We start from the raw sequence: 11,792 nt of genomic DNA, 5'->3' as shown, positions 1-11,792 counted from the left end.
ACACACACATTTTCTGTGGACACCGGCACCTAGCATCTCTGTGCACTTCATGTTCTCGAATTAGACTAATGTTAAAATTACCACAAATTGTATATTGACAGTGTATCTCTGTATCACTGCCAACTTAGGAAACCGATTATATACTATTATTATTATTATTATTATTATCATTATATATAATTATTATTATCATTATTATTACGATTTTATATGATCATTATCTACACAAACACATTCCCACTTTCACTTAACAATTAATATATCAAAGTCAACTGGGTTTGATAATGTTGATAATAGTGAAAGTAGTAACGATGACTACATCAGTGGTGATGGTGCTAATAATGATAGTGTTGTTCATGATGGTGGTAATTATAGTGGCGGTGATGTTGATGGAGTACCTCTACACGAAACATCTTATCCATAGACGACGAAAAAAATAAATAAAACGTGTCGATAATTTGTTTGTCATCCAAGTTTGTTTGTTTGTTTGTTTGTTTGTTTTTTTCCCTCTGAGGGACTATGGAAAAAAAAAAAAAAAAAAAAAAAAGAACGGGGGCGACATTTTGTTAAGAAGCTATCTTTCCTCCCTTTTCCCTCCCCACACCCACACATACAAAAACACTCCCCTTCCCCCCCCCTCTCCCAAATCCCATCCTCCCATTCCCAACTCTACTTCTCCAGTTGAAGCCCACTCTTCACACTATAAATGCCAATTAGCGGCGACTTTCTCGGGCCGAGACAATGGCACTGACGTTTGGACGCGACCTCCTGACAACAACAACACAGTTCCCACGGACGACCGGAAACCAAGCGGAACAAGAATCGTGGAGTTTCTGTCTTTAGCACAGTGATGGGCTTTACAGAATGTGTTGTGTTTAGCGCATAGGGCTTTATCACTCAGTTAAGTTAAGCAGTCTGGTGTCTGGTCCGGATACTCAAGCCAGGAGTAACAATTACCAACGAAAGACCTTTTTTTTTTTTTCCCCATTGGACGGTGATGTTGCAGCCGTATGCGTGGAGCTTTGTAATGCAATCAATTCCCATTCATTTTTCCCTGCATGGTTTTTATGCCAGTTTCTCATTCTCGTTCTGAAAGAAGTATCTCAGTTCTGGTGTTCTATGACAAACACGGGAATAAATGATGCAAATGTCGCTCGCAAACGTGAAAACGTGTCAGTCTGTGGAGAAGAATCGACAATTTCAACCACCGAAGACACAAGACCACATTAGAATAACGAACAGACTCCCGAAAAGGGACTCAGGAGAGTATCAGAATGGAATACAAAAGCTAGGTTTTCTCTGCGCATCAGAACATGCGCAGAATTCACAGATGAAGGTTGCGTACTTCTGTTGAGACATCCTGACAGGTTGACGTAAGTAGAGTGGGAAGCACAGGCGTCTGAGTTTATTCCTGACTAGTTCCTTTGAAAAATCATACCTGCGAAATTAGTCAGGAATAAACTCAGACTAAGAATCCTCTGTTTTCTACTCCACTTACGGATATGTACCTCATACAATCTCGTACACTTTTTTTCTCGTTGTTTGCGGAGCTGGTACCTTAACCTTGTCAGTGGTCCGCAACCGTTTCCTACATGTACCCAGGACACGGTGTCCTCCACGGTATGCCAGTGGTCACTTCTGAGGCATTCTGAATGCCTTTCCCTCTACGCCGCGACGAATGTTCGAACAGGAGCCACGTCGGGCCCTCGACTGTCAGCCGAAGGAAGCTTCGACCTCTTACCGAGGTGCCCAGCAAAGGCAGTAGCTTACCCAGTAAACACCTTAAGTTCACGGGTCCGGACGAGGCTCGATCTGCTGACCCCATGATTAAGAGGCCAGCGCGCTACCACTGTACTAGCCAGGAGAGACAACTTTAGTCATCTGAGGGGGATTAAAATAATCTCCATTAATCCTTTGGACAAGATGACACAGCTGAGTTCATCCCTGACACAAAGAAAAAAAAAATCTATTTTACTTTTTCAACAAGATTTCATTCAACTAAATAAAGGTGTTCAGAAACATACCACTCATCCTCCAGTATGCCACCCACCCAACTTACGGGGCACGACGCCCAACGCCGGCGCCCAGCATTCAAACCAAAAGACTTCTCGATGCTCCGAGAAACCTCAGCACCCAGTGCCTGAGCTGACGCAACGTCTCAGTGAGGACCGGCCTACCAAACCGGATATATCCCGTCTGCCCGACTCCCCCACCACTGCCAAGCCAACCCTTGGCGTCATAAGTCTACGAGGCGTTGCCATGACGTCAATCTGGGAATGAGACGCTCAGGGTGGCAGACTGCCACCGAGCTGCAAGTCATGACTATTGAGAGGTACCTGCCTCTTCCTGGTTGGTCTATTTTTAATCCTCATCTGGCATTTCCTTGTCCGCGTCATTTGCCTGGTCTCACAAACACACACACACACACACACACACACACACACACACACACACGACTCGACGGCGCAGTGGTAGCGTTCGCAACCGCGGCTACAGCGGTCCGAGTTCGAATCCTGTCCAGGGCTGAAATAATTTCAGTATCGCTGCGCTGCGAGTCGTTACTCCAACTCTCGTGGGCGGGGAGTTGGGGTGTGTGTGCGTGTAAGCTCACAGCATTACCCATAGATCGGTCAATCGAGCTCTGATCTCTCTTCCGGGAGGGTAATAGCTATCGATCACGAGTCCAACACGTGATCCAAAGACCATGATGAATCATACACACACACACGTATACGTTCCAATACATAATCGTGAACGCTAATATCTGCGTGTTTTATCATTTTGTGTGCTCTACAATACTGAGATGAATCATCCCATTTAGAACGTTTATAATTCTGAATACAAATGATTAATGAATTTCTGCTCGACAAAACAGAGATGCTCGCTCCCCCCCTACACTGTGTATGTGTGTGTGTGTGTGTGTGTGTGTGTGTGTGTGTGTGTGTGTGTGTGTGTGTGTGTGTGTGTGACTGTATGTATCCATGTGACGTGTCCATGCGTATGTGTGCATGTGCACGTGTGTGCACCTGTATGTGTAAGTCTATGCGTGACTGCATGTTCATGTGTGCACCGTGTGTGTAAACTGTATGTACTGTGTATGTATGTATATACTGTATATACTGTGTATGTTTAGGTATAGTGTTTATGTGTGTGTGTGTGGGGTGTATACACGTGTGCTTGTGTGTGTGGGGGGTGTATACACGTGTGCTTGTGTATGTGTATGTATGTGGGTGTGGGGTATGTGTGGGTGTATGTGTGTGTGTGTATGTGTGTGTGTTTGTGTGTATACGTGTGCTTGCGTGTGTGTATACATACCCCCACGAGCGCTTGCCTTATAAGCTCACGTACTAAAACACTCATGAACGCCTGAAACCTATAAGCGTATTATCTGTGTCAGGAACTCCGATAAGGCCCAGCAGGAGCCGGCCGCCCTTGGAGTCGACTCGTGTGGTCCCGTATCCTGCCCCGACGCGGGTTCACTCGCCGCGCCTCCCATGGGCACGCGACCGGGGGAGGAACACAAAGGGGACGTCGAAATGCCGCGGCTTAGGCTTGGCGGTGACTTGCAACAATTCAACGCCTTGTTAGAGAACCGTCTTCACGGCGCGAATGAGGGAGCGTCGACAGGGAGGGGTAGAGTTAGAATTTTTCTATTTTTTTTTTTTTTTCAACAATAACCAGCGTTTTTATCATTAGAGACAAAAGCTCCAATGAGGTTATACAAATAGTAAAGCAATACTAAATGGAGCTATAGCAAACGTTAAAAATGATCAGTTTTCCTTTTTAACATAAAATATGCATTCAGTGCCCCATACTGGAGAGAGAGAGAGAGAGAGGGACGGAAGGTGAAGGAAAAGGAACATGAGGTAATGAAGAAGGAAAACAAGAAGAAGAAAGTGAAAAAAAAATGTCAGAGAGAAAAATAAAGAATGCGTAGATCTGGCGAAAGAAAGGAAAAAAGGGTTTAAAAACAGAGGCAGAGTATTAAAACATACTAAAAAAATGGATCGAAAAGTAAATGATAGGTAAAGGTGTGTAAGGATATGTCTGTGGTGGATAGAAAAGGTCGAGGAAAGTGGAGGTGGGGAAGGAATAAGAGAGGGAAGGAGATGAGAGAGGAAGAGGAAAAGAAAGAAGAGGAAGAGAGTTAGAAAATGTGCAAAGAAAGGATGGCGACGTGGAGACAGGACAAAAGAAAAGGAAGAAGAAAAGGATTAACTACAAGTGCTTGGAAGAAAGAAAGAAGGACGGAATAAGAGGAAGATAGAACAATGAAAATGGAAGCTGAATATTAAAATGAAAGAGGCAAGGCCCGAAAATGCAGCCGTGAAATGCAAAATGAAGGAGGAATTAGTTTGATGCAAGACAAAGGCAAAGGAGGAAGGAGGAAGAGGTCGAAAGTAAGAAGAGAAGAACGGGAGAATTATGAAAAAATAAAAGAAAAAATGGGGGGAAATTAGGAAAAAGGTAGGAAGAGGCAGAGGAGGGGCCGGGCGTAGAGGAGAAGGGGGGGAAGGAAAAGGGGGAGGAGCAGAGGAGAGGGGATGATGGAGAGGAGGAGGGGATTTGGAAAGGAAGGGGAAACGAAAGGGGAATGGGAGGGGGAGGAGAAGGGGGAAAGTGAGGAAGAGGAGTAGGAGGTGAGGAAGAAGAAGGAAAAAGGGAAGATAGGGTGGAAGAATTGGGAACTGGAGGGAGGAAGAGCTGGAACGATAAGGTGGAGAGGTGGAGTGCGAAGAAGAAGAAGAAGAAGAAGAAAAAGAAGAAGAAGAAGAAGAAGAAGAAGAAGAAGAAGAAGAAGAGGAAGAAAAAAGAAGAAAGAAGAAGAAGAAGAAGAAGAAGAAGAAGAAGAAGAAGAAGAGGAAGAAAAAAGAAGAAAGAAGAAGAAAAAGAAGACGAAGAGGAAAAAGAAGATGAAGAAGAGGGAGAAGAAGAAAAAGAGGAGGTATAGGAGGAAAAAGAGGCAGAGCAAGAGTAAGAAAATAAAGTTAAATAGCGCTGCATTGAGCAAAGATCTGATTGAAGCTAACCTCGAACCAGTTCCTGTAATCCACCCAAAGAGTTTGTTTCCTCATATCCTCAGGTAGGGATGGTCCCGTGGTTCACGTCCTCACCCCAACAATCAAACTAGAAAGACAATGATGTATGCAACATTCAGCCCTCACCAGCTTTGCCTATCATCCAAGCCTCTTGAAACACCTTTCTTGCTATATCCCAGCGACTTTGAGACTCTTTCCCGTTCGCTCGTATCCCCTTGGTACAGATACAGACATCATTACCACATGTCCGTCACCGTCCGATGGAGCCACAACCGCAACGTTCCGAATGCTCCCACTGTGGCCGAAACGTATCGAGTACCGTGACTACCACGCCCCGTATACCGTTTCCTCAATTACCTAAAACGTGACATCCACCACATTCTGGATAACATAGCTGAAGAAACAAAGCCACAACTGTAGCCCCAATGCCCCGAATACCGCAACCGCATATCACTATGTCTTGATGAAAACAGCCGCAGCCGCCACGTCCCCAATACCACCGCCGCAGTCCCTATGCCCCGAATACTGCAGACACCATGGCCTGAATACCGCAGCCGCAGGCTCGGTCTCTCAGCATCTGTACAGTTTTAACCTAAGCCAACATTCGAACGTGTGTCTTCTGTTATCGTTGTATCACACGAACTATCTTAGTACTGCACCGAAGTGAATATCTTGAGGCAAAGGAAGGACCACTCTATCCGCCCAAAAGCAGAGGAGATCGTCCTTCCGTGTTAGACAATCGTTTGGGTACTAAACTGTGCAAGCTGTGAAGGATGTGGCTTTTGAAGGAGGAAAAGACTAAAAAAGCCTCTGCCGCGTCGAAAACAAAGGCGACTGTCATCATACAAGATATTACACCGGGTGCACGTGCAAACGAAATTTGCCAAACGGGTCGCTTTGACAAAAAAACGCTCTGACGTTAGTAAAAGCAAGACGGAAGGGAATGTGACCGTATTGGCCAATGGTCGCGACGTGAAGGTGGTGGTGGTGGTGGTAGTTGTGGTGGTGGTAGTGGTGGTGGTGGTAGTGGTGAAGTAAAGATAAAAGGACCCTGAGGCAAGAACGACCCTTTTGCAAGAATGTGGTGTTCGTGAAGATGTGATGAGGGGCAAGTTTGAGGTCTGTGGGTTTCGACTCTTAGGCACTGATTGGGAGGAGAGTTTCTCATTCCGACATGTTTCCGTGACACTGAAGTATGAGGATGTTATGAATGAAATGGAGACTGAGATAGAGAAAGATAGGTACATCGATAGAGTATTTTGCGCCGATGATCAATAAAATATGAAAATTAAACCCTAAAAGTCACAGAGGCATCGGAGAAAAACGAAAAATGAAGAGAAACCGGAACGTCGGAGACAAAGTTAAGAAAGTGCGATGTGAGGATGAAGTCGAGAGAATCCGAGGCAACATACATGCACATATATATATATGTATATATGTGTGTATATATTTATATTATATATATACATAATATATATATATATATATATATATATATATATATATATATATATATATAGAGAGAGAGAGAGAGAGAGAGAGAGAGACATTCTGACAGGTTGACGTAAGTGGAGTAGGAAACACAGGAGTCTGTCCGAGTTTATTCCTGACTAGTTTCGCAGGTATACTTTTTCAAACTAGTCAGGAATAAATTTAGACTAAGACTCCTGTGTTTCCTACTCCACTTACATATATATACAGATCAAGGACTACTATTACACAGGACGTGCGCACCCAGATCCCTGGGTCCGCTAGCGGAGGCCATTGCTTTCTTTGTAACCTAACATTTTATATTGGACATATATATCAAAACTAGAAACCTAACATTGTATATAGGACAGATATATCAACTATTGACTTATTCAATGCAGTATAAGTTGATATAAACTTTCAGAGTGAAATATGAAACTATTTTTAAGGCACTGTTATCCTTTGAAATGTCAATTTTAGCCTGACTTAACAGGTATTATTGTATAAGGTTAGTGGACACCAGGGTTGGCGATTTTTTTTTTTTTTTTTTTTTTATATAGAAAATATAAAGAATTTTTTTTTATTTAGAAAATATAAAGAATTTTTTTTATTAAATCAGATTTATTTCATTTAAATAATTTTTTTTATATAGATTTTAAATATCGTGGGATTGCTATCTGATATGCGATCTGATTGCTAAAGGACATTTTTAGCATATCAATATAAAGAGCAGTGTTATATAGACTTGCCACAAGTATACAAGGAACGGTATAAGCCGTATGTGAGGACGGTATGCTCAGGTTCATTCGATTCCTCCAAGAGTTTTCTCATCTTGGTGACACTTGCTGCATTGTCTGTCACAACACTTCCAATGTGACAACCAAAATCTTGTTCAGCCTTCTTGATCGAATTTTGTACAAGTTGTAGAAGATATTCAGCAGTGTGAGGTTTCCTTGATGTGTCTATTGTGTCAACTAAATAAATCTGATCAGTGGATGTTGTTAGAGTGACACGTATTATGGGCTCATTATGGATGTTAGACCACCCATCAACTGAAAGACATACAGTTTCATTATTCAGGTCATCTGCACACTTTTTATATTCCTTTTCATACACAAGATCCAAGTACTTATCAGCAATATCTTTTCTGGATGGAGGAATATAACCTTGCCTCACGTTCTGAACCATCTTGAGAAACTGAGGATGCTGAACAAGACGAAATGGTGATTTTGTAGTAAATATAACTCTTGCAACTTCTTTGTCGAGATTTTCCTTTTGAGAGGCTGAAGTTTTTATGATAAATCTGTCCAGAGATGTTGATGACTTTCTTTTAGATGAAAATGATTTAGCAGAAGTGGCGCCTGTGGAGGAGTCTGATAGTGACCTTTTTATTGATGGAGTCAGGTTTGCTGATAATTCAAGTGGAGCCCATGATGAAGGGATTGAAGCTGTTGATACGTTTACATTGGGATGTTAGAAATATTTTAGAAGTAATAAATTGCCGGGGACAACGCAAAGACAATTGTGTCTTCCAATTCGGTTTTAGAAAGACAAGTTGTTGAATTTTGTTGCATTAAGAAACACTTTGATCACAATATGAATGTTCTTTTGTGGTTAAACAATTTTATCATTAATAAAATTGTAAATAGTTCAGTAAGTCTCAGAGAACCTGGGACAGACTAGGCACTCTAGCTTCACTTGATGAGTGAGGTCACTGTGTGACCTCGTCTAGTTCCTTTCATTCTCTTATTTCTTGTTTTTATATTGCTTTTTGTAATATGTCTGTATTCCCTGAAGATGTCTATATAGACTAAATGCGTGGATAACGTCTCTCATTTTCCCGTGGTCCTCAGTAATTTTAATGTCCACGTGTTTTTTGTGATTTTTTTTATATATGTATGTATGTATGTATGCATGGATACATATATACAATGTAAGTCGCAAAGAACCTGGGATAGCCTAGGCACTCTAGTTCCACTTGATGAGTGAGGTCACTGTGTGACCTCGTCTAGTTCCTTTCATTCTCTTATTTCTAGTTTTTATATTTGTTTTTTGTAATATGTCTGTATTCCCTGAAGATGTCTATATAGACTAAACGCGTGGAACACGTCTCTCATTCCCCAGTGGTCCTCAGTAGTTTTGATGTCCACGTGTTTTTGTGATTTATATATATATATATATATATATATATATATATATATATATATATATATATATGCATGTATACATATATACAATGTATGTATGTGTACATATATACAATTGTTTGACTATTTGTTTTTCCAAGAGACTTTTTTTTTTCAAATTGGCGTGGACTCCAGACAACGTCAGGAAGAATTTGCAGGATTCCCGGCATTGATAGTTGTTAGACGACCCGTTGGGTATATTTTCTTGTCGTTATTATAGATACTGGAAGGATGTAGAGTAATGGGTTGGTTATACAAGAATTTTCAATGATTACATAGACACACACACACACACACACACACACACACACACACACACACACACGGGCGTAAAAATTCGCGCCGGTATGTCGTATTTCGCGCCGGTAGTTCATATTTCGCGTCGGATTGTCGATTTTCGCGCCGGTTTGTCGTATACGCGCCGAAGGTTTTTTTTTTTTGCATCGTGCAGCCTCCTCCCGGGCTTCGATGCTCTTCGACGGGAGTTCCTCGCCGCGGGATTCCACCACGCGGAGGACACGCAGGGGCCCTGTCGCTGGCTCTCTGCTGCGTGTCGCGCAACGGTCCTGGGGAGCCGCGTCCCTTGTATCCTTCCTTCATCCCATGGGAGCCGAGTCCTCGATGGGGCATTCGCGCAACGGAGTCCCTCCGAGGAATCCTGCGCCGAGGACATCGACCGTCGAGTCACCTCGAAGCCGGGGAGGAGACTCCACGACGCCGCAATAATTGTCGATGTTTCGCTCGCGCCGAAGTCGTGTATGTCGTTCCAGCCGGTAAATTACGCGCCGCTGAAAACCTTCGGCTCGGCGGAAGCGGAGGTTCACGCCACTCAGCCTCCTTCAGCATCCCAGATTTGCCTCCTTTTCCACACGGATACGCGACTATATGTATGTTGGTGCATGCATACAAACTGTACATACACACACACATACATACGTATATTTATTGATATGCTCCTTATATTGATATGCTAAAAATGTCCTTTAGCAATCAGATCGCATAGCAGATAGCAATCCCACAATATTTATAATCTATATAAAAAAAAAATCTATTTATATCAAATAAATCTGATTTAGATAAAAAAAAAATCGATTTTTATATATTTTCTAAAAAGATAAAAAAAAAATCGCCAACACTGGTGTCCACTAACCTCATACAATAATACCTGTTAAGTCCGGCTGAAATTGGCATTTCAAAGCATAACAGTGCCTTAAAAATAGTTTCTTATTTCACTATAATATAAAAGTTTATATTAACTTATACTGCATTGAATAAGTCAATAGTTGATGAAAATCCATGTGAACAAGTTGTATAGACACGGTAAAGGAAACATGGACCAATAGTTGATATATTTGTCCTATATATAATGTTAGGTTTCTAGTTTTGATATATATGTCCAATATAAAATGTTAGGTTACAAAGAAAGCAATGGCCTCCGCTAGCGGACCCAGGGATCTGGGTGCGCACGTTCTGTGTAATAGTAGTCCTTGATACAGATATATATATATATATATATATATATATATATATATATATATATATATATATATGTATATATATATATATATGTATATATATATATTTATATATATATGTATATATATATGTGTGCATATATATATATATATATATATATATATATATATATATATATATACATCTGCGGGACTCTTACCCCTTTCACAACTACTCAACATCTTACACACCTACCCTGGTTGCCGCCAGGTGTTTTATTCAAAAGAAACGCCATCGACTGTGCAACGAAGGTCTGAAAGGCTCCAGTAGAACGACAGACTTGATTAAGAACTAAGGACCCGCCCACCCACACACTCGTTTTCCACACAATTACCCACGAAAATGATGAAGTTCATAAAACAAACACGAGCCGAAGGGAAGACGGCAGTGCATCCTTTCCTCCAACGTCTCGTAATTCCCCGTAATTTTTATTCTCTTTCCCCGAAGCACAGTCACCTCAGTTTCTCTCCCTTCCCAACTTCCTCTCTCTCTCTATCTCTCTCTCTCTCTCTCTCTCTCTCTCTCTTCTTGTTCCCTAAACCATTACGATATCTGGTTCATGGAAATACGACTACAATCCAATTCTGGTACAACCTACGAACACCAAGAAACGTACCTTACTCCTTGAACTGTTTAGTAATAGTATTTCGTCAGCGATAACTGTAGCCTTCATCTTTGGGGAGGACAATACTGCGCTGAAGAGATGGAGTCACAGAGGCAGTAAATGAGAGATTTAACAAACGCAGCAGAAAGGAAGGTTGGTAGAAGTCAAAAGTTATCAGTATTCGTCTTTGAGGGGTGATAACTAATCATAAAAGAATACTGTGTGATTAAGGTCCATAAGAATGTCATTTTATTCATTTTATATTTTATTTATGTATTTTATTTGTTATTTACATTATTATAGTTTTTATTTATTATTTTATTATATGATTTTTTTTTTCGCATCCGACCTAGATATGGATCAAAAGGTCTCCTGTCAGCATGCTCCGCCTTTGTAATCCTTTGTAAAGTACTAAAATGTTGCCTCCCCCCAAAAAAAAAAGTCAATACTTCATAAGTTACACACTCTGAGTAACTCAAAATTTAACTTCCATTTAACACCAGCAATTCTATTCGGCTGTGGACTGTGGTTCTGTTCTGAATGGTGTCTCGCTTGGCAGAAACCCCATTTAGGTTAATCAACAACTGGATAAAAACACCTAATGTTGCTTATAACAGAGCCTGGCTTTATCCAGCTCTGTTCTTGTTAATGTGTTGGAGACTGGGCTCCTTACACACACACACATACACACACACACACACACACACACACACACACACATACACACACACACATAGATCGGTCATAAGAGCTCTGAGCTCTCTTCCGGGAGGGAAATAGCTGTCGATCATGAGTCCAACACGTGATCCAAGGACCAAGGTGAAAGACCAAGGTGAATCACACACACACTTGGAACAAACTGGACACAACAAAATAGTGTGTGAAAAAAGCCATACATGAATTCAAGAGATAATTGGACACTGCGAGATACAAAGGCGGGACATCACGAACTTAGCTCCCCCTCCCGTAAGATGCAAC

The sequence above is a fragment of the Oratosquilla oratoria genome, chromosome 1, assembly GCF_046742065.1.
Source record: "Oratosquilla oratoria isolate Oo_2021 chromosome 1, ASM4674206v1, whole genome shotgun sequence".
In the NCBI taxonomy this organism is placed as follows: Eukaryota; Metazoa; Arthropoda; class Malacostraca; order Stomatopoda; family Squillidae; genus Oratosquilla; species Oratosquilla oratoria.
This window is presented reverse-complemented; position numbering follows the sequence as displayed.